This window comes from Vulpes vulpes, chromosome 16 (assembly GCF_048418805.1).
Source record: "Vulpes vulpes isolate BD-2025 chromosome 16, VulVul3, whole genome shotgun sequence".
NCBI classification, from domain to species: domain Eukaryota; kingdom Metazoa; phylum Chordata; class Mammalia; order Carnivora; family Canidae; genus Vulpes; species Vulpes vulpes.
In genome coordinates this window covers 93,467,953-93,474,042 of record NC_132795.1, presented here as the reverse complement: position 1 = coordinate 93,474,042, position 6,090 = coordinate 93,467,953, and the positions used below count along the sequence as shown (strand labels likewise).

Below are 6,090 nucleotides of genomic sequence, written 5' to 3'. Positions count from 1 at the left end.
AGAGTTTTGTGTGGAAGTGCAGGAGAGGTCAGCCTTTGGGAGCAACCCTCAAGCAATGAATAACAGGAGATGGTGAAAAATGCCCCAGATTTTTTGCACTTGGGAGGAGGGGGCATAACTCTGACTTTTGCTTTCTGAGGTCTCCCAGAGGTCCCAGCAGGACTGGGCCCTGGTTGCCCACAATGTAGTCTGTTTATTAGAGTATCATGGGTTATCTCCCTTCCCTACTTCCCTCCCTGGGCTTCCTGGCATCTCATCCCAAACAAACTACTTGCACTCAAATCAATGTTTCCAGGCTGGCTTCAGGACAGTCAGGACACACGGTTGCATTAGCATGCATTTCTCTGTTGGGTAACGAGTTCCCCACAGAGAGGCACCAAATCTCACTCTTCTGAGCACTCATTTGGTCCCTGCCAAATGTGTTATATGTATTACCTCATCTCAATAGAGTTCAGCACTATCATTATTCCCATTTTACAAATTAGGAAAATGAAGCTCAGAGAGCTTAAGTTGCTTGTCCAAAGTCATGCAATCTAGAAGAAGGAGCTGAGATTTGAACCAAGGCAGCCTCTCTCTGTAGCCTACACCATTGATGATTGCCATTGGGAATGGTCTTCAGTAAATGTTTGTGGAAGAAACAAAGATGCTAGCAAGCAAACCTGACAAGAATTGGTACAAAGTACTCATTATTTGGATGCTGGAGATAGGGCTCAAGACCACTTAATTTCTTGAACATATTTAAGACCCAGTAGAAAAAAAAAAAAGACCCAGTAGAGACAGAGGCCATTAGAGTGTCCTTTCCCAAATTTTCATGAGTTTTTTTTTCTATTCATTTATTGATTCAAGAAGCATTTATTGATTCCTACTGTGTCCAAGACACTGGACTAGGCCCTGTGCAGGCTACAGAGAAATGTAATGTAAATTCAAGGAGGTTTTTTTGGTCCAACATCTTAGTGAGCCTGCAATGAGAGCAGCTGCTCTCTGAGCTTCACTATGCTGCAGGGACATCAAGAAAAAAGATCCTGGAAAGTCGCCCAAAAAAGACAAAAGACCCAGTGAACAAATCTGGGGGCAAGGCCAAAAAGAAATGGTCCAAAGGCAAAGTTCGGGACAAGCTCAATGACCTGGTCTTGTTTGACAAAGTGACATATGACAAACTCCATAAGGAAGTTCCCAACTCTAAGCTTATAAGCCCAGCTGCTGCCTCTGAGAGACTAAAGATTCGGGGTTCCCTGGCCAGGGCAGCCCTTGAGGAGCTCCTTGGTAAAGTTTTTATTGAACTGGCTTCAAGGCACAGAGCTCAAATCATTTACCCCAGAAACACCAAGGGGGGAGCTGCCCCAGCTGCTGATGAAGATGATGCATACACAGGTCCTACCAGCTGTATGTTTTGGAAAACGAAACGTTATTAAATCATAAATAAAGCAAATTCAAGGAGTTTATAATCTGCTGGGGGTGGAGGAGACAAAAATAAGGCAGAAGTAGTTGAAAGGATAAATTTTAAGACTAGAGCCATCAGGGATGGTGAATGGCATGACAAAGACACGCGAGCCAAGCCACAATGCAAGGGGATTCCAGACAATTTGCTCCATCATTCTGCCCTGCCCCCTCCTCCAAGTCAAAGCAAATTGGGGAGGAAAAGGTAATGTTTACCAGGGGCAAAACCAAGGTTTAAGAGACAACTGCTGAGGATTATAGATACATGGTCATTCGCAACTGCTTTTCAAGCTAAGACACGCATAAAGGAATACAAATCACATACTTAAAGAGGTCACCTTTCCTTCAGGTCTCAAGGCTGATTGAGTAAGTGTGACCGCCATGGCTTCTGCTCCGAAAACTTGGCACCAGAGGACACTGTGTAACTGCCAGCCCTCACTGTTGTGCTTGGATCACACTGCCTGGAGTCCAGGAGTCAGACTTTGGGGATTGGAGATATTTCCCTGAAGGCTTGGCAACCGAGACCTCATTTACAGCTCCTGTTCTGGGAGAGTATTGCTTCTTTACTCACCTTCAACTTCTCCCCAGTGAGGGAGTGGGCAGGCCAGATTGGCACACAGGATGAGAAATGGAAAGAGCCCAGCCACACACTCTGCACAATTTGGTAGAGATCAGGCATGGAAAGCCTTGAAGACTCTGGGCTACTGTGGGTAGAACTGGCTCAAAAGAACCTCACCCTTGGTGGCTGTGTCCAGACCTAAGAGCCCCCACTATCATCCAGCTACCCTCAAATTAGCATACTAAGTAAAAGCAATGTCTGCTATGCAAACACAGCTTCAAGACCTACCACCAAGCCTCAACCAGTAGCTGCCCCCAGGCCTCTTCCAAATAGAAATCCTACAGGCACCATTCTTGCCAGCTCATATGGGGCAACCAGAGTTTCACAGCCATGGCTATTGGAAGTCAAAGGCTGGATCCAGGTTCCAGGAGTTTCCAGGGAGTTTTGCCATTTACTCAGCAACAGTCTGAAGCCCAACTACCACCAGCAGTTGTTGAAATGACACTTGTGTAGCCAGTGAGCCCATGTGGGGATCATATCATGGCTTTCCCCACACTCTGCCACAGATCAGGCAGGGGTAGGTAGGGGTATTGGTGTGGGTGGGGCTGTGAGTACCAGGGACTGAGAGCAGAAGCATAAATGCTTCCCCATTTCCTCTTCCTCACCTCCCACTGTTCCTCAGATGCATTTCATAAAGCTGCTCAGAAGGTGGCCAATTCAGTAACACGTTGTTTTATTGGTTCTTCCTCCTTCCCTGTTTCACTCTCAAATAGACCGCTCACACAGAAGCATTCCTGTCAGGCTCTGCTTTCAGGAGAACACAGGCCCCAGCCCTCAGAAACCTCAAGAGATATCACACTTGGCTTTTGAAAATGAACCCAACAGAGCACAGCAATGAGAGTTTTCTCAATCTTTGCTTGTGCTTGTGTTGAATATGAAACCAGTCAAGCATTAACTCAGGGAGGTTCTCCACACATCCAGCCCAAAGAAGGAGAAAATGATCCCTCTATCTATATGAGGGAGGCACAGCAGGTGAATTCTTTTCACCAGGTCCTATTTCATTTTGTCAATTCACTAAAACCCATCTTGTGGGAGAGCCAGTGACTCACCATGTAAAAATGGGAAGAAGAGTTTCATTGGAAGTGGGAGGTTTTGCACATTTGCTTACACGCACACATCAGGACATAAAATGAGGTGACGTGGCGTAGCTGATGTCTGAATGCCCTCAGCTTAATGTAAAGATTTTAACCAAATATAGTAAGGAGGCTTCCATTTGAGAATCTAGCTCTCTCTTTCAAAGCAGATGATGGCTAAGAATAAGGGCAGGAACTAGGCAAGTGGAGAAGGGGATTAGTGTTAATATAAACCTGAGAGGTAAGAGCAGACTTCTAGGGAGGAGGGAAAGAAAAACCTCACACCCACTCCCCTTCGCGTGCCAAACCATAATGGCTTTCAAAGTGACATAGAAAACACCTAGTAACGTACACATCGTCGGGGGAAAGGTTGAGTTTTATTTAGGTGTGAGAACTAAGATTACAAATAGTAAGAAGAGTTGTGTCTAGTTTTTAGCACCTGTCACTGATTTAAAATCACATTTTAGGCTTAAGACTTTGTTATAACATCATTTTTTCCTAAATTAAAAAAATGTGAAGACTAGAACAAAACAATTACTTCTGAGTCTTCTGAAAGGCTGTGATTCAAAAAATAATAATTAAAAAAATATTTTCTTCATGCCCTCACCCCCAAAGGAGGGGCCATGAATACCTCTGACCATCCAGCTCCTGAGCACCTTGGCACCCAGTGAGAAGCATGAGCTATTCAAACCCATTCCTAGGTATCGACACAAGAGAAATGAAAACTTTAGTTCACACAAAAGCCCATACACAAATGTTTATGCACACTTATTCAGAATTGCCCCAAACTAGGCATGACCCAAATGCCCTTGGAAACAAACTATGGTACGTCCATACAACGTAACAGTGCTCCTCAATAAAGGAACAAACAACAGATGTAGGCAGCAACAGAAGAAATCTCAAATGCATTTTGCTTAGGGAAAGGAGCCAGTCTGAAAAGACTATAGGATTCCATGTATATGTCATTCTGGAAAAGGCAAAACAGAAAACAGATCCCTGGATGCCCAGGGTTGCTGGTGAGTGGAAGGAGGGGACTGATTACAAAGAGGCACGAGGGAATTTTTTGAGGATAATTGAACTGTGTGTATGTAGCTGAGGTGATAGTCATAAAACTGTATGCATTTGTCAATGCTCACAGAATTGTACCCCACTAAAAAGAGTGAATTTTACTGTGGGTAAATTATACCTCAATTAAGGGGGGAAAATGTCATGAGCCATGGAGTCCCCGGCCTGGGAAAGAACTTCAGCTCCTGCTGTTTGCTTTTTGTGTGATCTTGGACAAGGTTCTTAAGCTTTCTGAGCCTTGGTTTCCTCTTAATAGAGCCTCCCTCACAGGTTACAAGGATCCAAGGAGTAAGGCGGGGCCTGACACCCATTCAGCGTTAGGTCTTATCATGACCATCCAGCCAAGAGTCAGGGCGTCAGGCCCCTCCCCAGGTGGTCTTGCTAGCTCAGGGCCCATGCTCTACCACCCCAGGCCTCCTGCCACCCGCCCGCTGCCCAGTCTGGATTCCTGGCGAGAAACTAATACCATCCCTTGAGAACTCTGGGAAGCAATCCGCACTGGGTTAGAGCTTGGTGTTCCTGAAACCTGGCTTTGGGTTCCAACCAATAAACTGGCATCTCTAGGAGTTTTTAAATCTTTCCTGTGGCCACTCACTGTGCCCCTCAGCCGAGCCAGTGAGCTCATAAATGCCACACCAGGTGAAAGTTGCATGCTCATTCTCCCGTGCTCCTGTAGGGCTGTGATCTATCCATTCTTTAATTCCTGGCACATAGTAGACAGCCAATAAAGGAATAGGATGTATAGTCCCAGGGCAGCTAGTTTCTGGACATTTTATTAGACTGTGCTAGACATTGATTGCAGGTTCTAATTTTTTTCTTTCTTTTCTTTCTTTAGGCGTCTGTGTGTGTAATTCTCCTACCTAACACTTTCTCATGCATACTAATGAAAACCTACTCCCCAACTGAAGTGTTTTAAAGATCCCAAGCAGACTTAGGAAGTTGGGAGAGTTTTTCTTTAAGATTTTATTTACTTATTCATGAGAGACACAGAGAGAGTGGCAGAGACACAAGCAGAGGGAGAAGCAGGCTCCCTACAAGCCCGATACAGGACTGCATCCCCAGGACCCGGGGATCACACCCTGAGCCGAAGGCAGACGCTCAACCACTGAGCCCCCCAGGCATTCCTACATTTAGGAAGTTTTTGTTTTTTTTTGTTTGTTTGTTTTAATGATCTCTGAGGCCAACTACCCTTTTTTTTTTTTTTAAGATTTTATTTATTTATTCATGAAAAGACACAGAGGAGATAGAGAGGCAGAGACACAGGCAGAGGGAGAAGCAGGCTCCATGCAGGGAGCCTGATATGGGACTTGATCCCAGGACTCCAGGATCACACCCTGGGCCAAAGGCAGGCACTAAACCACCAAACCACCCAAGGATTCCCCAGTTAGGAAGTTTTATGGAACATTCCATTCATTATATTAAGTAACAAGATAAATCCCCTAACAGATTTTCATTGATTAGGAGGAAGTCCATGGCATGAACCATATGTGCACCTTGGGCAGGATTTAATTAGGTTCTAGGGAGAGTCACACCACTCCTTACCACCTTCTACGCCTGAGTCCGCACAGTGTCACCACAAAGACACCTCACCCACGGGGGCCTTAGTTTTCTCCTTTGTAATTGTTAAGGCCACTTCAGACTCATTCCAGAACCAACAGCCTCCAACTTAGAGGTTGTATTCCCATCGGTGGTAGCAGAGACATTTTATTGGAACTGAGGGTGACAGGCCAATGAGGAGAATGACGGAGCTGACCTGAAGAAGAGGAACAAGTGAAAGGAATGTCGCAATAGTGGCAGCTAATTGGCAAGTTTCTATTTCTTTGCTTTGAAACTTCTTATGATGGAATGAAAGATGCTCAGCCCCTCAAATGGGGCAGACAAATGGAGAGCGGGTAC

The 6,090-nt window shown here is 45.3% G+C and overlaps 1 pseudogene; it reads left to right on the top strand.

The window, feature by feature from the left end:
• Positions 1 to 334: 334 nt before the first annotated feature.
• LOC140595991 (small ribosomal subunit protein eS25-like) lies at positions 335 to 2,498 on the top strand (annotated as a pseudogene).
• The last annotated feature ends 3,592 nt before the right edge of the window (positions 2,499 to 6,090 follow it).